The 23,953-nt window shown below is 38.4% G+C and overlaps 1 pseudogene; it reads right to left on the bottom strand.

Annotated features, from left to right (window-relative positions):
- Window positions 1-11,996: 11,996 nt before the first annotated feature.
- Window positions 11,997-12,285, bottom strand: LOC119868174 (annotated as a pseudogene).
- Window positions 12,286-23,953: the final 11,668 nt, after the last annotated feature.

The raw sequence follows: 23,953 nt of genomic DNA, 5'->3' as shown, positions 1-23,953 counted from the left end.
ATCGACAGATGAATGGATTAAGAAGACACACACACACACACACACATATCCATATATATCCATATATATCCATACATGTATATGTATGTATGTATACATATCCATATATATGTGTATATATATATATATATACTCATGCATATAATGGAATATTACTCAGCCATCAAAAAATGAAACCTTGCCATTTGCAATAATGTGGATGGAATTAGAGGATATTATGCTAAGTAGAGGGCTGAGGAGTCCATCAGAGAAAGACACATAATTTCACTCGTATGTGGAATTTAAGAAACAGAGGAGCAGGAGCCTAGGGGAAGGGAGGGGAAAAATAAAACAAGACAAAAATCAGAGGGAGACAAACAATAAGAGACTCTTAATTCTAGGAAACAAACTGAGGGGAGGTGGGTGGGGGGATGGAATAACTGGGTGATGGACATTAAGGAGGGCACATAATGGAATTTATATGTAAGACTGAATCACTGAACTCTACCTCTGAAACTAATACTAAATGTTAATTGCATTTAAATAAAAATAAAATAAAAATACATATGTATATAATCTGAAAAAAATCTAGCCTACATGGGCTTGACTTAAATTGGTGTCACCGTAAAAGGATGTCCTCACAAAACTGGGGGAACAAATAGGTGGTGGCATCTAAGAGTCCAGGGGGAGATAGCTAGTCCCGGAACTGCTCCATATCTGATGTCTGATTCCTTCATTTCTCTATGCTGTCAGCCTGTGCTTACCCATGTTCTTGATTTCCTCTCTGTTCTAAGCACTTTTTTTTCTATACCAGACTGGATTCTGTTTTGACAGGAATTACAGCCTGCGTTATGCCCAAGACAAGCCATTGTGAATGGCTGGTGTATACCTGGTTTGTTGTAGGGTTCCAAGACTTTATCCATTAGGAGATGAAGTGAGAAAGACCTTGGTGATTTAACATCCCACTAAAGCCAGCTGTGGTTCAGGATGGCGCTCCACACTTAGAGGATGATGGAATATCTAAACAGGTAGTTGAGGCAGAAGGACCATTAAATGAGAAGCTAATTCTTAGAGATAAGTTGCTAATATATCTAAGTAGGCAATGTAATCTTAGTGTATTATAATGTGGTTTTAATAGTCTCATAATAACAAGGGGATACTAGATTTTGAAGGGTTGCTAGCTAAAATACAGGACACCTGGTTATATTTACATTTCAGATAGACAAAAAATAACTTGTCAGTAAGAATGTACCAAGTATGCTATAGTATAAGTATGCCTTGGATGTTGCATGGGATATACATAATACTGGTAGATTGTTCATCATAAATTGAAATTTAACATGGTATCTTAGATTTCATTTGTTAAATCTATCCTAAATCTTGGGTAACTTAATTTGCTTAAAAAGTGGTAAATGCACTACTCAAAAGTGGTTCTGATGGTTCAAAACTTGTTCTGATAACATAGTATGATGTTGCTTTTTTAATCCACTTGCATGGATTTGGCCAATGTGCAAGAGGCTAAGGCTTCTCATGTGAGTGAGAGTACAGAGCTCAGAGCATATAGTGGGTTTCTACCAGCAGGATTACCCTGCATCTAATAAATTCCTAATGGACTCATCCTGTAGGCTGTGGTAGGGGTGTCAGCTGCTCTGGTTGACAGCTTGAACGTTCTCATTTCGGTTTTTATACCCTTATTTTATCATCTATCTTCCCCAACCTTAAAAAAAAAAAAACTATTGAGAAATGATTTATATACCTTAAAATGGACCCATTTTATGTGTGTCATTCCATGACTTTTAGTAGAATCACTGAGTTGTATGATAACTATATCTTCAGATGCTGGAAAAATGCCTTAAATAAATGACCCTGTTCATAGTTGGTTATTTAAAATGGAGGTGAATGAAGTCCTATAATGGTTTTACGGTTCTTTAAAAGCCAATTTTGTTAAAACCTATTGGATTGGTGGCTGAGGGGGGTGGTCAGAGGTGGCAGAGGGAGCTGAGGCATCAGATATGATGTTCTGTAGCTATACCTAGCATTTAGGAAGTTAGAGTTCTAGAAAGAAATACCCCCAAAATGGACCATGAGCTACCACACAGCAGTAAAATATGTTGGGGAACCAGAAGAAGGAACTGGAAATTCTACCAACTGATGAATGGATACAATTTGGTATATTCAGCAGTAAAAAGGAAGAAATTACTGATACATGGATGAGCCTCAGGAATGTTCTAAGTGAATGAAGCCAGGCACGGGAGACCACATTAGGATTCTAAATCTAAAGAGGCAGAAAGTAGATTAATGGTTGCCTAGGACACAGGCAACCTATGTTGCCTGGTATGGACATAGTCACTGGGGGCACAGGGAAGTGAAGGGAATATATGTAAATGGCAGGAAGGATTTTATTGAGGAGATGAAAATGTTCTAAAACTGGATTGTGGTGATTGTTGCTGATATCCCAACAAAGTTTTTCCTGTTGGGGTGGAATATCTCTTAAATCAGGGACCACAAAGTTGGCTGTTTAAATGCAAATTAGATGTTATTACAATAACCTGCACCTAGCAGTTTTGTGGCACTGAACTCTTGTAGCAAACTCTAAGGGGTCATTAAGTGAATCTTTTAAGTCTTGTTTGCTATAGTGATTTTTCTCCCATTGAATTAATTTAAAAAGCCTGACTGGAAGAAGCAGCAAAGGCCCAGGTCTGAGTGTCCTCAATGGGAGTCTTGGTTCAGTCTTTATGTTGCTGCACAGGTCTCTTTACCTCGCTTAGTTTTGGTAGAACAATAATGGCCTTTTGTGAAGAGTAAATTTCATGTATAGAAAAGCACACTATAAAACTTCAGAGTGTTATCTTAATCCTACTGCAGTTAGAACCTTCTGACTTACAAAAGTAAATTTAAATAAAAATAGGAACGATTTTGATGACCAGAAGTCTAATGTTTTAAAGAAAGATAATCCCTTTAAGACTCTTTTTTGTTACTCTCAGGACAACTTAGTTTAAAGGTTTTGACTATATTCTAGTGATTGTGTTTCATATTGCTGCTCTCAAAGAAAATAGGAGAACAACATGTTACACATGCAGTAAAGCACTTCAAACGATTGGGTTTTGGAAGTGAGTATTCATAGAACGCAATTTCATTGATGTTTGCCTTCATGTTGAAGGCAGTTGACTTAAAGCTGAGAATATACATGGAAGTTGGGAGAGGTATTGGCTTCAAAGCAAGGGATGAAGATTGACAAAATGAAGATTTCTTAGACGTAACTTAAGTTCATATAATGACTGACTTTTATATTGAGATGTTAATGGATAATTGTGTATAATTGACAGAGAGATTTTGAATTTTTTATAAAAAGATAGTAGTTAAAACCTAGTGTTCACAGCCCACACCAAAGACTGTTTCTTAGTTTGTGCTAGTTGATAAGATGATGCATTCTCACCATAAAAATGCTTAAAGTGCCTTTTAAACATTACTTTTTTAAATTCCAAAACTAACTTCCTGTATGGGCCACAGCCTGGAATTGGGCCAAATCTAAGCCTGAAGTGGAGTCTCCCAGAAGAAGCTGTTGTGGGAACTGCATCTTGTAGAAGGACTTCCATAACTGGTATGGACATAGTCATGGCTGAAACACAGTATAGATAGGGAGGTGGAAAAGAAAGAAATTCTTTCACGGTCTGCCTTAAAAATAAAATGAAATATGTTTAAGATAGAACTCTAGAAACTGTAAAAGAAAAACCAGAAAGAAGAGTAAAGCCAAAGAGGAAGTAAAGATAGAACTTTTAATAAAATAAAAATTGGTTTACATGATTTATACAACCAACAGTTAAATCCTTAAAAAGAGATACAGAGGCAAACCTTTGGTGAGTGACTAAGAAAATAAGGTGGAGAACCAGTATTTAGGAATGAAAAAAAGTAGCATATACACATGAACAATAGAGTTAAAATGGTCATTGAATTTAAACTTGCATAATAGAGATTTTCTAGAAGTAAGCATTTAGACATCCTAATGTATAAATGTATATACATGTATATGCACACATACACAATATTATTGACCCAAGAAATAGCAAATATGAATACAAAGTTCAATAATGCATAAAAACTGTGCTTTAAAATAAACCTCTCCCTCAAAATAACTTGAAGACGAACCATTTTTAGGAGTAAACTTTTACCAAAACTTAAAGGACTAGGCAACCCTTTTATGTTTTAGTTTAAGACTTGCTGTTGAGCATAAGAAAAATTCATAAAACATTTTCTATGGCTAGAGCTATAACCAAATAAAGTCAACTGAAAACTGTGGGCCAGTCTCACCTTGTGAACATTGAAAAGAAAACCCACAAAAATCGGATAAACAGCAAAGCTGTAAAATCAAGAGGGAATTTATACCACAAATTCAAGAATGTTCAGGCACTAGAAAAGCTTATCAGTGGAATTTGCTACCTTAGCAAAGTAAAAATACAACAGATGTGTACATCTACTTCAGTCAATGGCCAAAAAGAGAAGAAAGCTTTAAAAACCCATTAGTGATAAAATCTCATGGTAAATATGAACTAGGAATGCACAGACATCCTACTTCACCTTGATGACTAAGCATGCCCATTTAGGTTGAGTCTGGGACATGATGAGGGTGTCGGTTTCTCCTACCTAATATTTTACTGGAGGTCTTCAAAATTGAGTAGAATAGGGAAAACTCCTAAGTGCTTAAAGTCTGAATTTGATTATTTGTGGACTGTTTATAGAAAATCCAAGAAGATAAACCTATATTATTAGTTCAGCCAGGGTTTTTGAGATAAGATCAGTATTTAAAAAAAAAATAACATGACCACATACCAGCAGCAATCAAAGAGATTAGAGAAAATATCCTTTTCACTATAGGAATAAAAATCAAAACCTGATAAAACTACAAACCTAAGATATAAATGGAAGATCTTTAAGGACAAACGAAACATTACTGAATTATATAAAAAGTATATACGAGCTATACTACTCAACTGGAATGAACACTCAGTATTAAAGATGTTGATTATCCTCAGATTAATTTAGGAATTTATTATAATACCAAGATCCTTCAGCATACTATTGGTGCAGGAGGAGATCAATAGATCAGAGTCCAAATAGACAATGTAGAAAGAAATGGAAGATAGTTCTATGAGGCAGCAGTAAAAATTAACAAGGAATTGGATTGTTCAATAAATCCTGTTAGGAAAGGAATTTTATATTGAAAAAGAAGATTGCTTCCTCAGACTGTGTACGTTCACAACCCTCTTGGGAGCATTCTCTGTGTCCTCTGAAACCAGTCCCCTTAGAGGCAAGGACACACCAACAGAAGAGGAAGACCACTCTGTGATGGCAGGTGGCAGTTTTAATAATAACAAGAGGAAGGTCCATAGGAGACTTGTCTTGAGGTGGGGGTGGTGGGGTGGTGGAGGGCAGCAAGATGCATTGATCCTCACACCTGGCATCCAAATCTTAAAAGTTGCTGAAGATGCCACCATGTAGTTGTTTTCAGCATAACATCACCGTCTCAAGGTTATGTTTCTGGAACAGTCTCTGGAAGAGGGAAAGGCAAGCAGAAGCCACATTCCAAGGACGGGAGGGGTGACGAGGCTTTAAGTTTTCAGGTCCAGTGCCTGGGTCAAAAGGTGATTACAGCCTTTGTTGTTGTTGTTGTTGTTGTTGCAGCCTTTTTGATAATGTTTTCCAACAGATTGTATGCAAAAAAAAAATTCCAGAGGAATTGATGTTTAGTTTAAAAAGAAACCTTTAAAATGTTCACAGAAATTGTGAAATAACATCTTTATGACCATGAAGAGAAGAAGACATTTTAAAGTACCAATGACTAAGCATAGAAGGAAAAGACTACATTTGAGTATATCAAGGTGGAGACTTCTGGAACTCGGAGGACACTATTAAACACATAACTGAGAGAAAGGCTGCATAGGGGGAGAGTATTTTTAGCATACCTAACAAAAGATTAGTATCCAAAATGCATCAAGAACCCCTGTACCTCAATAAAAGGAGAAACACAAGCGAGACTATACATAGTGAATTCAGAGTAGAAATGGAAATCTCTAATACGACATGTGAAGTTATTTTCACTTTCAACCAGCAAACTTAAGTCTGAAAAGACTGACGATACGAGAATATGTCCACTGCTAGCAAGTGTGAATTTGTAGAGCCCCTTCGAAAAAGCTTTCACTGCTGTGAGTTGGCAAGTATAGAATACCTGTATCCTCCTCACCTAGGCCTTCTACCTTCAGGGGCATGCCCTGTACACTCTCACTGGTGTCTGGGGAGAGTATGAGGATATTAATCTTAGTCTTATTTATGTGGAGACAGTAGAAGAAACCCTATAAATATCTGTTGAGAGTAAATACAGAAGATGTGGTCTCTTCACAGGAATAACAAACTGCAATTATAGAATATGGAAGTGGATCTCTCCATACAATCGGTGTGATCAGGTGCTCAAAACACATGCTTGCTAATGAACAACTGGTAATGGTTGCTCAGTGAAAGGGGAGATGAACACTGTTGATGACGGAAACGAAGGCAGAAGAGAAATTATTAAATTTCCTTACTACCTACAGCGCATTGACAAGTCCTTGAAACAGGCAGAGTGACGTTAATATAGTGCTTCTACTGCCTCAATGTTGATACTTTGCTAAAGACAAAAGTCAATCTTAGCCCAACTCTCATGATCCTGTAAGTCTACTTTAACATGTAAAAATTCATTTGGAAACTTGCTTTTTATCTATACCCCCAGAGATACATGCAGGCAATCATCCCCCAACATATGGCCCACTGATATACATCTGAAGGGTCTCATGACTAAGATTTTATTAGACAGTAATAAATGACCTTTTCCCAACAATAGCTAGCCCCCTCAAGGTCCTGGAAACCTTGCTTCCAAAATTCCTTAGGGACTTATGCTATCCCTAACCTGCTCCCAACTTGAAAGTATGTAATGGTCCACTCCTTGTGACCCCAGTACAGCTCTTGCTGTTCATGAGTCTTGTCCCTGTGCTTTAATAAAATCACCTTTTTGCACCAAAGACTTTTAAAGAATTCTTTCTTGACTGTCAGCTTCAAACCATCAAAATTCTTTCTTATACTGTGATTAAGGCTGGAGGTCCGAGGGGTCTTAGGTTTTATTTATATGTGTGTGTATGGGTGTTTAAAAAGGTATGTGTGTATGTATGTAATTTGGATATAATGAAAGTATGTGTGCAAAGGGAAAAATATAAAACTCAAACTAGACTGAATTTATGAACTGCTTTTCCTTGAATTGTGCCATTTGAACTTTACACCATTTTGAGAGGTAGGCATTAATTATTTCTATATTCAGATGAGAAAAAAAAAGAAGCTTAGGGTGCCTTATGATCTGCGTAGGAGGCAGCATGGTTCAAAAAAGACTCCAGGCTTTTTTCCTTCCATCACAGGACCCTGTTCCCTAAAGTTGGATCATTCATTTTTGCTAGCTGTGGAGTTGGGTTTCATCTCCACTCTTAAGAGGCTTCCATCACAGTGGAGTATCTGGGTAGGTCTGTGCTTACAGAATGGAACTAAGTTGAGTTTCTGCAAACAAAATGGTTGATTAAATAAAAGTACAAAACATGCTTGGTTATTCTTTACACCTTATTTTGCAAGACTTCAAAATGTCATGAGAAATGTGGTAATAACTAACATTGGTGAGATTTGGCACAACATAATAGTGCTATTTTTTAAGAAGCAATTACAGTTGCTTCAAGAAGAAAGCAAGGAAAGAGGAGTGAAGCTGGGGCTTATGTTTCTAGATGGCAAAATCACCTTAGGAAAAAAGAAGGTGGCTGGTTGGTTACTATGATCAAGTCTTGTGTTAGGTATTTCTTATTCACATTTGAGTCTGATCACCCTCAGAAAGTCGTAAGTTTTTCTCCAAAAAGGAAAGACTTTTAGAAAGACTCTGCACTTAATTCAGATCCTTGTCATTGCAGGCAAAATTGTATATGTGAACTTTTAAAAATGTTACGGTGCATTTAAAATAATAATTTTGATCAGTAGAAGTTTCCTATAATATATTTTTTGAACAAAGACATTTGAACTGAAAGAGAAAAGGATAGAATTCAGTAAATTGTGGGTTTCTAATATCTCAGTGGAATATATATCTACATATAATCTATCTTCTTTGTAAATAAAGGCTATGTTTTCACTCAGGGGTTTTCTGCATTATGAGCATATCAAAATTTCTAGGCCCAAGAAAATATTTTAGGATAAAAAATATTGGTATATTGCTTCTTACTACAAGTGTCTTAATGAAAGATTTTTCATCTATAACATTTGGTAGAGACATGTGGCCAGAAAATAAGTTTAAAAAGGGAGGATAACTCACCAGCTATGAGTTCAGTTAAATATAATTTTGATTTCAATCTAAATGACCGCTTATGATACATGGAAAAAGTGATATATAATCTGTGGTATGAGCTAAGACTTTCCAATGAATAATACATGGCACCTTATAAATTTAAAAGAAGTATATTTAATAAGAATATGAAATTTATTTTAGAGATAAGTACTGTATTAGTATCCTACACAAAGTGATTTAAAAAAGCCAACTCATGAATAAAGTAATGAAAAATGTGAGAAAAATTGTAAGCTATAACCTGGAATGATAATTTTTTCAAAAATATCAGAAACATCTGTATTTTTTATTTATTTGTCTTAATTATTCACAAATGGGACATTTTGAGGTGCATCATATATAGAGATTATCTGAGAGGAGAAGTTAATTTTTGCTGAGTAACTAATTTGTTAGTACCATTTTTTTTGAGTAGCAACTCTGTTCTAGAGTGGAATTGGAGGGCAAAAGTGAACAAGATGGAGTCCCTTAGTCCCACAGGAGCTCGACCCTAGCAGTGGGGGAATTTCTTTAGATACAAATGATCATAATTCAAAGTGATAAACATAAGTAGCATGGATTCCCCACTTAAAAAGTAAAACTGGTGAAAGCCAACTCTGAAGCATCCTTTTGGTTTTGGTTTATTTTTCAAAGATTTTATTTATTCATTGATGAGAGACACAGAGAGAGGCAGATACATAGGCAGAGCGAGAATCAGGCTCCCTGCAGGGAGCCTGACGTGGGACTCCATCCCAGGACCCCGGGATCACAGTGTGAGCCAAAGGCAGAGGCTCAACCACTGAGCCACCCAGGTGCCCCTGAAGCATCCATTTGTAAAGCCCCAGTTCCTTAGTTTTGCATTCCAGATCCTTCTTTTCTATCTACATCTTTAGAGTTTCTCTCCTAATACTCCTCACTTCCTCCCATGATCACTCCCTCTCTTTTGCCTCCCTCTCCACACACAAACTTTTCTTTAGCATCTATTCTTTAGCGTCTGTAATTCCCTCATCATTCTCTGAACTTAATTTTCTCTTGCATGTATGTGTAACTTTGAGCATGCCTGTTCTCTCCAACTCCCATCTTCAACCCCAATGGATGCCTATAGTTCTCTCAAGACTCGATGCAAACACCACCTCCTCTGAAGCCTTCCCTGGCTTCTCATCTTGGTTACAGTAGCAATCTCTATGAATTACAATTTTTTTCTTTCTGCTCTCTCCACTAGGCAGTGAAACCAGGAGGGCAAAAAATCCTATTTTCTATGACCTAGTGTTTGGCAGGTAGTAAGAGTTGAATAAATGCTTGCCAAATGAAAAATGTGTGCGATAATGGGGTACACAGAGGGGTTAGAATGAATTCTGTCAAGCTTTTTACCCAAGAGCATGCAGCAGGTGTCTGCACTACCTAAAAGTTCTCTCTCGGCTGGGTGTCCAGATAATGGATTTGGCATCACTCTGTGGTAATCGTTGTCAAAAACTGAAGGGCCTGAGATTTTTCTCTGTTTGCAGACTAATAACTGAGCCAGCCACAGTATCATAGATGCTGAAAGAAGTATCTAGTTCCCTAGCCAGAGACCAGAGACTTCATTACTCATGATCCTATTGTCAGCATCAACGTCCTGTTTGAACCAATTCCTATAAGTCCTATGGAGGTGACGCAGAGGTGGGGCTGGGTAGATGTTGCCTGCATGGTGCATTTATAGCTCAGGTTAGGATCTGAACATAGGAAACACAATCTTTTGAAGGGGCTTGTTGGCATACTTGCCCATCCTTTGCCCTGGAAGGATCTAGTCCCTTTATAATCCTGGAGAACGAACACACCTGCTTTGTGCTCTGGGTAGTAGTGGTGGGGGTGGTGCTGCGGGGGACACACTATCTCTAGCTGCCAAGACTGTTGGCTATCTAGGTTCAGGGTTAGTGTCAGGCAAGTGAGGAGCTGAAGCACAACATTGAAGGAGGTACTCACCTATGGGGTGAGTATCTCTCTCAATTTGGAACCTGAGGTGCCATGTCTGCTTCCTTCTGGTCCTGGCTCTGTGAAATGCAAACAGCCTTGAGGAGTTACTCTGAAACAAGAGGGTTCAATGCTTTGCTCAGAAGACCTGCCAGAAGGTGAGAAACACATGGAGAATTGTTTCCAAGCCATAGGTAATTCCCTACTTGTAAATACATGATATTAAGTGTTCTCACCTCTGTACCTGTTAACAGGGCCTCTGATGCTTCTATCTGGGAAATGCTAGTAAAAGTCCAAATATCCATCAACAGGTGAATGGATAAGAAAAATATGGTATGTCCATATAATACTACTCAGCAATTTAAAGGAATGGTCTATTGATATATTAAAAAAAGAAAACCCAAGATGAACAGATGCCAAAATGATTATATTGATGAAAAGAATCCAAAAAAATCTGTCCTATCCATCTATACTATGTGATCCCATTTACATAAAGTAAGAAATGCAAACTAGCATATTGTGACAGCAGGTCAGTAGATACAAAAAGACAGGAAGCTTTTAGAGGTGTTGGGGATGTTCATAGTCTTGATGATTTCATGAGTATATACACATCAGAATTTATCAAGTTGTACACTTGAAACATGGGTGGTTTATTGTGTGTCAAGCATACCTAAATAAATCTGTTTTTTAAAAGGATCTTTTAGGTTCATAAATAAATTGATGCTTGACTTGCTGCTAGGCTCAGAAGAGAAAAGTATTTTACTGGATACCTGAGATTGCCTTACATGTAGTCTGAACTTTCTCAACTTGCATCCGGAGTGAAATTCTTTTGAATTGAAAGATAATCCATTAAAAAGACAGGAGCACATGGGACCCATAAAGGGGCTGTCATTGATGCATAGCTGGTGTGAATCGTACAGATTGCTTTTCTCCTAATACGTACCTGAGATCAGTGTCGGAAAAAAACAGGCTCCGTAGGGGTTGGTGTAGATCACCTAGGCAATATGGAACAATTAGGAAGTCTGAGTTACAGCTTATGATCATAGAAAAATGTATGTGTTCTAGAAAGTAGTAGAGAGGGAGGTGGAAGTGGAGATGTGTTAAGATAGCTCATGAAAGGGATGCCTGGGTGGCTCAGTGGTTTAGTGTCTCTCTTTGGCCCAGGGTGATCCTAGAGTCCCAGGATCGAGTCCCACATCGGGCTGCCTGCATGGAGCCTTCTTCTCCCTCTGCCTGTGTCTCTGCCTCTCTCTCTCTGTGTCTCTCATGAATAAATAAATAAAATCTTTTTCTTAAAAAAAAGATAGCTCATGAAAATAAGTTGTTCTATGACATAGATACCTGATAATGACTTGATGGATGAATGGACAAATGGATGAATATTGCCTTGGGCTGAGGAGTTGCCCTTCTCTTGGCATGTTTACATAAGTAGATTGGTTGGATTTTCTATACCAAAGTACATTCTAACTTTCAGATGAGTAACTAAAAATTAGTTAAGTATCAGCCAGCCTGTTGGTATACCAGGGACACTGTCCCGTTAATCATAATCAGCATTTGTTGTGCTGTGTTCTAAGACCTGTACCATTTGGAACCATGGAGATCCTTCCATAAGAAATGGTCACTCTCTGGTTGTTGCTGTTGTTACGTAAATTAACCCATGTGTTATAGGCTAGCAATGTTTCAAATGGTGGAGCTTCTACTGGTCTTTCAACCCCTTCAGTCTTCTGATGGTGGACTTTACTGTGATGGCAGAAGTGGTGTTGTAGGTCCAGGTACCACTGGCTACCGTTTTCATGCAGGAACCACAAAAGCTCACAAAAGATGAACTCCATAGCTCATCTTTTCATCTTCGTTTTGCCATAGTAGGAGCAAGTGTACTTGATGTGCTGGCTTATTTCAATATTCTTCACCTTTTTCCTGAGGGAAGCACCATAATGGGTCTCATATTTACCGATAATTCCAAACTTCTTGGTGCGTTTAGCCATGTCCCTGCAAACCAGGTCTCATCCCAGAGGGCCTGGTCATTTCTACTTAAACGTTAAGAAGCAGTCACCTAAGCAACATTGAGAACACAAAAACTAGGCTGAGTTTTTAGAAGATCAACTCTCAACTGGGTTTCACAAAAGGAAAGCATTCATTTTGGGTTGAACTTTATGGAGGAAGTTGGATATGAGCTCAGTGTTGGAGGATAGATTGTAATTGGATTGGCAAATGAGTAGGGAGAGGGCAATCCAATAACTCAGACATGGAAGGAGAACAGTCTTACTTGAAGGAGTGTGTTTTTTAATTTTATTTTATTTACTCATTAGAGACACAGAGAGAGAGGCAGAGACACAGGCAGAGGGAGAAGCAGGCTCCATGCTGGGAGCCCAATGTGGGACTCGATCCCTGGTCTCCAAGATCATGCCCTGGGCAGAAGGCAGGCACTAAACCGCTGAGCCACCCCGGGATCCCTGAGGGAGTGTGTTTGTAAACGATGGATCTGCACATGGGGACCAGGTTAGTAAAGATATGGAAAGCGAGGCAGAAGAGTTAAGATATTACAAATAGATCATTGGGTGCCTGTGTACGTTGTGTTCATTTGCAAGTAACACAGAAGTGTACTTTAACAAAAAATTTTCTTACAGAAGATGCCTTAATGATGTTATCAGGGAACCGGTCCTGAGCGTGCTGGCCTTCTGTTCTAATGGTTGCCATGTCATAGTCATAAGATGGCTACTATAGCGTTAGTCATCACTTCTACATTCATGTTGGGGAAAAAAGGATAAAATGGTCTACCTACCAGCTCTCCTTTCCTACCTGTCTTTTTCTAAAGGGATCAAAAGCTTTTCCAAAAGTCTTTGTTAGGCTTGTGGTTTTGTTTCATTAAACAGAACTGGGCCACATTCCACATGCCTACCCCTAGGGACAAAGGAAGCTAAGAAATGAAGTATTGGGCTTTCAACTTCTACAATGGAGATGTCAGGGTAGAAAGAGATTATTAATGTCCAATGGATTAGAAAATAAACATGTGCTACAGAGCCATTGTGGAGCAGGGAAATGACATGTTGAAAGCCTATATCCTACCCAAGATTGTTCTCTGAAAATTCTTAGAGGAAAAAGAGAGCTGGGATGATCTAGATTATCATTAAGGAAGTATTTACCCTTTTCACTTTGCCACTCTGGGCATAAATTTCTCCACATCACTGATACTGGTTTTGGCCACATGATTGTCTTTGACCAATGGAATGTGGATGGAAATGACAGCATACTAGTTCTGAGCCTAAGCCTCAAGAAGCCTCTCATGGTTCTGCTTGTCTTTATTTTGCCACTGCCCTAAAAACAACATGCTTCCCTAGGAGCCCACTTGTCAGTGTACAGTGAGGGGTATAGAGTCATCCTGGTCAACCCACAGACCTGCAGTGTGAAGTAGAGCTGCTCTAGCTGACCTGTAGACCTATGAAAGTAAAGATAAATGGTCATGTTCTTTTCTACTGAGATTTTGTGGTTTCTTATTACACAGGGATGGTGATGAATATAATTAATAATCCTTACATTGAGGTGATCTGATGAAGGCAATCTGTTACTTAAAATAAAGATAATGATATAAAGCATTTGTACTGTCCTACACATAAATGACAGTTGACATAGTTTTCTCTGGAAGGGAAGTAGATTAAGTACCACTGTGTCCATTTTATGGAATACTAGCCATCAGAAAGCAATCTTAGCATTTGCAAAGACATGGATGGAGCTAGAATGTATTGTCCTAAGCAAAATGGTCAGTCAGAGAAAGACAGATACCATATCATTTCACTCCTATGTAGAACTTAAAAAAACAAAAGAGATGGACGATAGGGGAAGGGGAAGAAAGAGAAACCATGACAAGTCTTACCTGTAGAGAACAAATTGAGGATTGATGGAGAGAGGTGGGCGGGGGATGAGCTAAGTGTGTGATACGAATATTAAGGACAGCACTTGTGATGAGAACTGGGTGTTGTATGTAAGTGGTGAATCACTGAATTCTACTCTTTTTTTAAAGATTTTATTTATTTATTCATGAGACACACACAGAGAGAGAGAGAGAGAGAGGCAGAGACACAGGCAGAGGGAGAGAGGGAGAAGCAGGCTCCATGCAGGGAGCCCGATGTGGGACTCGATCCCGGGTCTCCAGGATCACACCCTGGGTGGAAGGCAGATGCTCAACCACTGAGCCACCCAGGTATCCCACTGAATTCTACTCTTGAAACCAGTATTAAACTGTAATTTTAATTTGAACAAAAACTTGAAACAGAAAAAGTATCATTGTCCATTTTACTAGGCTAGAAAATAGAATCAGAGAGGTAAGATGATCTCCTTAAGCTCAGTTGGCTAGTATTTGTAAGACTGCTGTTATTTTTAGCTCAAAGCACATTATTTTAAATATATCATTTACTTTTGTCCCATTGCTACAAAGTTTTCTTTGCAGTTCATAATATTTCAGGTCCTTGCCTGGGACCACTGTGCCTGGAACATCACAGACATTTTGTGGGTTGAATGGATAAATTTGGGAATGAATAAATGAACGGAATAAGCACTCAAGAAATATATCTGTATTAGAGAGTAAAAGCTTTCCTAATCTTATCAAGTGTAAAATGAGTGGACCCTTTCATTGTCATAGTTCCCACTTACACTCTATCAGTCAAAATCCATTGCATTTCACGAGGGTGAACATGCCCTTATCACATCTTTGGGAAGCAAAGAGATTATATTTGTCAGGATATTAGGGGGGAAGACACAGAGTGTCTTACCTGCATGGAGAGAATGCTGTATGTGCTTGGTGTACTATCATTTGTAGTTTATATCGTTAGCATCACTACAGCATCCAGTTAGACAGGAACAATGAGATGCCTGGGCTCTGGAGATTGCCTCAATCATGTACATCGGTCTGTTAATATAATAGGTAATAGTGAGATGAGAAAGGGAATGAAGACAGGCAAAGTTTGTGGGGAAGACAAAGTAAAAATCCTTTTCTCTGGGACAAGATCTCAATCAAACGAGGGCAGACACCATTTAAAACATCAATTTTTAGTGAATTCTGCATTTAAATCAGTCAAAATCATGACAATAAATTCAAATTCAAATAAAAATTAATAAAGAGTAAATTCTTTTATCTTCAGCGTTACTACTTAAATTCTAATTAAACTAGATCAGCAACATTTGCCATGCCAGTACCTTCCCAGTATGCTGAAAGCCCTCACCAGATAAGGAAAAGGAGGCCAAAACAGTTTTGGTTTGGATGAATCCCTGGGGATAACATTATAATGAGCTATAAGGGGGCAGGTGGTTTGGGGAATCCCTGAATACAAAGTCAAAGGGGCTTCTGTAGCTTCCCATTGTTACTGGATAAATTCTTTGGCATGGTTCGCAAGATATTTTTTCTAATTTCACTTTTGGGTACTATGTACGAACATTCTAAGAACAAACTTGGAAATATTTTTTTGAAACAGACTTATTTAATGACTATAGTTGGTGAAACTTGGACATAATAAAATTTCCCATAATTTAGATGGACTGAATTTTCCCAACTCTTTACTTCTTTCTTGTAAGAGATTTATAATCTGTGCACTTGCTTTGTGGTACATCCAACCAGAGGAAACCATTTATTTTCCCCTCCAATGATGAAAGGCTTGACCATGTGTCTTGATTTGGACAATGGAATGCCACTTAATGGATGAGTAAAAGGCTTAAGTGTACTCAGATGGTTAGGCTTGGTCTCTTGAAATTCTGCTGACTACCATGAGAAGAACATATCCCAAGTAGCTCCTGGCCCCAGAATGTTGAAGATCTCTGTTACATGTATGAGCTTGATATAAAGCCTGGAATCTAGCCTGGCTCTGCCAAGCCTAGTCAAGAAATGCAGCCTACCCACAAACCTATGGGCAAGAAAAATTTCGTGCTTGAGGGCTGCTAAAAGTGAGAATTGGTCTTGGTAGTAGATAATTCTAAACTGTAGGAATGGTAATTGTAATTTGAATAAAAACTTGAAACAGAAAAAGTATAATGCCATCTGTAATAATGCAGATGGCAGGCCCAAGGTTGCCTAAACGTAATAATAAAATTTTTATGTAGGCCTTTTTATACAAGAATTCTCAGTGGACAAAATGAATATCTCCTATATCTCTAGCACTTCATTAAATCTAACACCAAGCAATGTAGAAGCAGAATGTGTTTAGGAAAAAGTATTAAACATATTCTAAGATACTATTTTTTCCTACTTGATTATTAACCCACAAATACTTTATTTTTTAAATTAGTTTCAGAGGTAGAATGTAGTGATTCATCAGTTGCATATAACACCTACTGCTCATTACATCACCCAGTTACCCCATCCCCTGACTCACATCCCCTCCAGCAACCCTCAGTTTGTTTCCTAGAGTTAAGAGTCTCTTATGGTTTGTCTCCCCCTCTGTTTTTGTCTTATTTTTTTCTTCCCTTCCCCTATGTTCATCTGTTTTGTTTCTTAAATTCCTTATATGAGTGAAATACAGTGTTTGTCTTTATTTTGCTCAGCATAATACATTCTAGTTGTATCCACCTCATTGCCAATGACAAGATTTCATTATTTTTGATGGCTGAGTAATATTCCATTGTATATATACACCACATCTTCTTTATTCATCTGTCAGTGGACATCTGGGCTCTTTCCATAGTTTGGCTATTGTGGACATTGCTGGTGCAATGGGGGTGCATGTTCCCCTTTGAATCACTATGTTTGTGTCCTTTGGATAAATACCAAATAGTATAATTGCTGAACCATAGGCTAGCTATATTTCCAACTTTCTGAGGAACCTCCATACTGTTCTTCAGAGTGGCTGCACCAGTTTGCATTCTCACCAACAGTGAGAGGGTTCCCCTTTCTCCATATCTTCACCAACATCTATTGATTCCTGAGTTGTTAATTTTAGCCATTCTGACAGGTATGAGGTGTTATCTCGTAGTGGTTGATTTGGATTTCCCTGATTCCAAATAATGTCAGCAAAACTAAAACGAAACAGTCACCAAATACTTTAGACTGATTTTTTTTATATGTGGACTCTAGCCAAATATTAACCTTTTAAAAATCAGCTTGAATGATAACTCAGTGTTAAATGCATTTGGGCATGAGCTGTCTTCGGCTTAGGGGTTACTTGATTTTAGGATTTTTTTTCCCCAGCTATTTTTGGGATTTTCTTTGGCTCAAACAAATGGGAGAATCAGTGTGTTTTTCCCAAGGAAAGACTTGAGACGTGAAGACTTGGCATTGAATGCTGTCTTGGTCATGTTTTATGTGCTTCAACAAGTTGTTTATCTGCTCTGAACTTCGTGTCCCCATCTATCAAACAGAGGCATTAATAAATTCCACTTGGTAGAGTAGTTGTGAGGATCAAACGCAATAATGTATGTGAAGGCATGCTGTAAAGTGCTTGAAAATTATAAAAGTATTATGTTTCTGCTCAAACACTATTTCTTAGAGAAAAAAAATATTTAGTGCCTTGTCTGAAAGAGCTGTATGTTTCTGGAGTTAAGTTTCTTTGAATTAGACAAAAACTGTTCTTTTTGTTTTGCCTTTTGATTTGGCTTTGGTACTTGATCCTTCCCTGCCCTGACACTTGATTGCAAGGAGATGAGCTCCCTCCTGTCTTTTCTCTGTCCATGATGGGAATTGTTAGCTCCTGCTTCAGTAAAGAGGAGTGAGGTTACTTATTGATCTCCAGATTCAGCTGGCTTATAGCTAGTTCAACAGCATCAACAGAATGTAGTATTTTAATATACAAAAAAAATGATTTAACCACAGGTAATGTGTTACAAAAAATGATTTTTAAATACTTTTGGTCTTATAGTTCAGTCTTGGTTGCTTTACATCCAGTCTTCTCCTAGCCCTTTCTTAGCTTGTTGCCTCACTTATAAAATAGTGATAATTACTGCTTCTTGGGGTTATTTGAAAGATTAAATAAGATCTATGAATTCACTACTCTTCATTTTGAACTCTGAGCAGAGAAATCCCATAAATGCTATAAATTATAGTGTATAAATGATTGCCTCTTAATTTTTCCATGACTTAAATTTGCTTATGGTCCAAAGTATGTTTTGGGTATATTTTTGGAAATATTAGAATTGGCTTCTTTACAGTAATCAGCTTTGAATTTATTCTCTATGCAGCAAAGCAGAAAAGTCACATGGTAATGACAAACTACATTTACCTGGCCCTCTAAATGCAATCAACCCATAAATGCAAGGAGCTGATTTAACAAAATGCACTGTATTTGAATCCGAATCCCCTCTCTTTAGCCAGTGGAAAGTTTCCTTGGCCTTTCATCTCAAGGACAAAGAATAAAATTTATTCACCTGGGGAAAACAATATTTTGGGTTAAAAAGCTACATGATTAGGTCTCTCAGTTGAACATAACATCCTTGAAGTCATACTTGCAATGGAAAGAACATACATCATTTTGTTTTCTTTACTAACACAAACTTTTCCCCCCCTAATTAAGGTTTTTTAGAGAGGAAAACCTGAATCCAAAGTATATTTCATTGTTCATGAAGTTATGAAAAGGGTGATAAATCTGTTACTATAAATCTCAGATTTCGGGGGATCCTTGGGTGGCTCAGCGGTTTGGTGCCTGCCTCTGGCCCAGGGCATGATTCTGGAGTCCCAGGATCGAGTCCTGCATCGGGCTCCCTGCGTGGAGCCTGCTTCTCCCTCTGCCTGTGTCTCTGGCTCTCTCTCTTTCTCTGTGTCTCTCATGTATAAATAGTTAAAATCTTTAAAAAAATAAATCTCAGATTTCATATGAATTGTAGGAAATAGAATAAAACACCTACCCTTCTTTGAAACAAATAAGACACGATGGCTAGTACAGTTTCTGAAATCTAACAGATTCTCAGCTGATACTCAAGCCCATATAATGGCAGCAACTATTCATGTTAAGACTTGTATTGATTTTTTTTTCAACTGACTTGATCCATCTTTTTTTTTAATAAATTTATTTTTTATTGGTGTTCAATTTGTCAACATACAGAATAACACCCAGTGCTTATCCTGTCAAGTGCCCACCTCAGTACCTACCACCCAGTCACCCCCACCCCCAGCCCACCCCCCCTTCCACCATCCCTAGTTCGTTTCCCAGAGTTAGGAGTCTTTCATGTTCTGTCTCCCTTTCTGATATTTCCCACTCATTTTTTATCCTTTCCCCTTTATTACCTTTCACTATTTTTTATATTCCCCAAATGAATGAGACCATATAATGTTTGTCCTTCTCCGATTGACTTATTTCACTCAGCATAATACCCTCCAGTTCCATCCACGTCGAAGCAAATGGTGGGTATTTGTCTTTTCTAATGGCTGAGGAATATTCCATTGTATAGATGAACCACATCTTCTTTATCCATTCATCTTTCGATGGACACCAAGGCTCCTTCCAGTTTGGCTATTGTGAACATTGCTGCTATAAACATCGGGGTGCAGGTGTCCCGTCGTTTCATTGCATCTGTATCTTTGGGGTAAATCCCCAGCAGTGCAATTGCTGGGTCGGAGGGCAGGTCTATTTTTAACTCTTTGAGGAACCTCCACACAGTTTTCCAGAGTGGCTGCACCAGTTCACATTCCCAACAGTGCAAGAGGGTTCCCCTTTCTCCGCATCCTCTCCAACATTTGTTGTTTCCTGTCTTGTTCATTTTCCCCATTCTCCCTGGTGTGAGGTGGTATCTCATTGTGGTTTTGATTTGTATTTCCCTGATGGCCAGGGATGTGGAGCATTTTCTCATGTGCTTGTTGGCCATGTCTATGTCTTCCTCTGTGAGATTTCTGTTCATGTCTTTTGCCCATTTAATGATTGGATTGTTTGTTTCTTTGCTGTTGAGTTTAAGAAGTTCTTTATAGATCTTGGAAACTAGCCCTTTTATTGATTTGCATACGTCCATAGTTCTCAGTTACAACGACGAAGATTATAGAGCCTATTGATGGAAGTCAAAGGACAATATAGGTGAGTTGGTTGGACTAATGAGGCCAGATTCACTTACTATATCATTTTGAAGTCAACTTCCCATTGTCTGCCTGATTTGTTGGGTACTCTTTAGAAAAGACCCTGAGTTCTTCACCTTGAAAATTCTTCAACTCCAGTCCTCAGATGGATTTGGTTGCTCCTTTCTCAATGCTTCTCATAGTACTTCTATACTCTGTCTCAACCTAGTGCTCAAGTATAAGTACTAATTACACCTTCCCCTCTCATTAGTCTAGCATCTTCTCCAGGAAGACCACTGCCTTTGTTCATCAGTGTTTCCACAGCACTTAACACATGGCAGGCACAGAGTAGTAATTCAGTATTTAAATTGAGTTTGTTGAGTGGGTAAATGGAAGAAGGAACAGATCTCTAGAGGTTCTAAGCTTCATTGCTTTTCACTACATTCCTCTAATTCCCCTACATCCTTTGAACTAACTTGCTCGCATCTGGAAACCATTAAAAACTTGGGAAGAAGGAAAAGGTTCAAAGAACTAGGGTCAGCAGTCTTCCTACCCCTCACAACATGAGAAAAGGCCCTCTAAACCCATCTATTATCTTCTCTTTCCTCTACCACTCACCTGAGGAATGTGTAATAGTAGGATTCCAGCTGCTGAGGAGAGATGCTGGTGATTTCTGCCATGGAATGGGGGCCACAGAGGAGTTGGACAAGGATCAGAATATAAAACTAGAAAATCTTCAGATTTTCTCAGTGTTTTTTACTCTTTTGGAGTTACTGTCAATCAAAGAATGCATTCCAAGGTCATAATAAAAATAATTCAGGGATTGTTCACACCACTGCTCCCTGATTACTGCAGTCAATCGAGAATCCATTTTAAGTTAGCTGCATATCTAACAGGGTCTTTGATTAAACACATGGTGGGGGATTCAGAGTATTTTCTCATTCACTTTGGAAACAGCCCCTTTGCAAAAGACCCTCTAAGCCCCCCTGCCACCCCTCTGCCCAGAAGCATTTCTTATTTGAAAGAAAACGTAACCCAGATTTATAGGAAAAGAAACATTTCCATTCTAATTGCTTGTATTGTCCATTTCCAGTTATGTTTTTCTTTGTGCAGTTCAGTTGGAGAAGGTGAATGCAGTGCTTGTCCACATACATTTTCAAGGTTTTTTTTTGTTGTTTCAATGACAATTCATTTATTATTTTTATGGTAAGCTAGGGAGTGTGGTGTTGATCGCAGCTGTTACCCTCTGTTCTTGCAGTTGGCAGCACAGATTCACTAGGGATCACCTACCCTGTTTACCTTCAAGCCCACAGTTGGAGAGAACTGCTTTTACTATTAGAGCTATTCAGCTGCAATTAAGAGGGCACGTGAGAATTTGCAACCTCTTCAGTCCATTAGTTGGTGCAGCATTTGTGACTGCAAATAAAGGTTGCTTGTCTCATTTTAATTACTTAACTTCAATTTATCTTACAACAGGATTGGCTGGATTCTTTCCAACTTTTGTGTAATTCTACAATTCCACTGAACTTACCTTGTGGAATGCCCTGGGTTTTATTTGTGTGGCTAACAACTATCAGATTTTAAAGTTTGCATTTATTGTATTTATTTTTGCATCATTCTACATTCCAGGTTTGCTATGGGCTCTTGACACCTATTTAGGAGATAACGTGATAGAATGATGATAGAATGAAAATTCTTGATTAATCAGGCATGTAACTATATCACTTATTTATCACCACAGTAATGCTGTACCACAAACACCCTTAGTACCCTAAAACAATATACATTTATTTTTCTGATCCAGGCAGGCCTCATTCTTGTAGCTATGTTCAGCTGCAGTTGACCACGACAGCTTTCTTGAGACTGGATGGTCTGGCTTAGATATCTCTCAATATGCTAACTGGCAGCTAAGCTAGGATGGCATTGGCTGGGAAGTCGGGAGCACATCAGCTCTGCTTCATGTGTTTTCTCTCCAGCAGACTAGCCCAAGAATGTTCTCACAGCAATGGCAAAGGACAGGAGCAAGAAGGCCTACTTGCACAAGCACTTGTCAAAGCCTCTACTTGCATCATATTTGCTAATATCCTATAGGCCCAAGCAAGTCACTGTGTGGAAGAGTCAATGGGGACAGCAAATAACAGGGCACAGGGCATGGAAATAGGAGCTGATTTCTGCCTGCTACTACAGCATCTTCCATCCTCAGCCTGTGTAGAGGCTGTTTCTACCTTCTGTGGGTCATTCATGCTTCCTTCACCCTTGTCTCTCCCTCACAGATTCAATAGCTTGTCCTCTCTTTTGATCATGAGCTCATTCTCCATGTTTTCTTCACCCAGTTTCCTCCTCTATGTTCTCCTTTCCCCAGCTTCCCTCAAGTCTTTACCTCATTTTCCTGCTTCTCTCCTCCCTCCCCCCTTTCCTTCTTTCCTAAAGAGAAAGTAAAAACCTAAAATTTTCATGCACATGGGTAATTGTTTGAAAGGAATACTTTTCTTTTGGTCCCTGGAGCTCTCATTACTGATTAACTCCTTAAAAAAGGAAATGCTGAAACCTCTATTTCTCCAGAAACTTAACAGTGTGGGTGGTTCTGGTGTGGGCAGGAAGAGAGAGTCAGACTTAAGTTGTCCTGAAAGGAAAAAAAAATCTTCATGAACCAAACACAGAAGCAAAACCTAAATAGATTCCCCAACATTTTTTTTTGAAGTTTTCTCCCAAATTTACCAACTGGAAATTTGAACTGGGCTTTTCTTTTTAATTAAGGGTTTAGAATAGATGTAGATGCAGGTGGTATTTTGGTTGGTAGTATGTGGTGATAATCATTGTTGCTATAGCTACCCGAAAACTGTTCAACAGAATATCACTTCATGTTGCAACTTCAAATAAAGGCTGTAAAAGTTCTTTGCTTCTCATATAGATTTAATTTAAAGGCAAAAAAGAGTCTGCTATATTCAGGATGGAATCTGTTTCTTAATCTGTCCTTGAAAATATGGCTCAGTGTTCAAAACAGGTCAATTCAGGGGTAAATATATTTTCTTGAGAGGTTTAAATGGAGGTCAGCTAGCTACTTCCACAGACTTGGCTTTCATTATACTAATTGGGTAACAGCTTAGCAAGTGAGATATTAAGGTGACTTATTTTGGTAAACACTTACTGATGTTTCCCTGATTCTAACTGGTTTCAGGGAAAAGAGCCCCGCCTTTATATAAAGCTCATACAATGTTCCAATCCTTGATTCAGAAAAAAATACCCAAAAAATGATGTAAAAGTTTCACATACAGTACCCTGTGCTTCAAGAAAGCTCAAAGGCATTTTTTTCAAATTCTGCTTCCATTAATTTGCCTTGGGACAGCCTGGATTGGCTTCCATGTGGTTAATTCAGTGCAAAATGGTAACTCCAATTCTCAAAACGTACTCCATTTAAGAGAATGGGGACTCTGATATGATTAATGGCCTAGTTCTCTGACCCACACCTATTTTTCTGCAAATGAGACTGAGGGTTCTTTTCTGTCTACTTGCCTGTTTCAGTGGATCATTTCCTTATCAGTTATACTCTTAGAACTGAAATTTCCTCATCTATAAAGGTGAGGCTACAGCACCCACCTCAGTGTTGTGAGAATTGATGGTCAGTATAGATGAAAGCAGGAAGTTCTCAAGTGTCATAGAAGATATAGGATTTCACAAACAAATGTTCTGATAAG

This window comes from Canis lupus, chromosome X (assembly GCF_011100685.1).
Source record: "Canis lupus familiaris isolate Mischka breed German Shepherd chromosome X, alternate assembly UU_Cfam_GSD_1.0, whole genome shotgun sequence".
Taxonomy (NCBI): Eukaryota; Metazoa; Chordata; class Mammalia; order Carnivora; family Canidae; genus Canis; species Canis lupus.
Note: the sequence above shows the minus strand (reverse complement) of the source record. Positions and strands in the feature narration are given on the sequence as shown.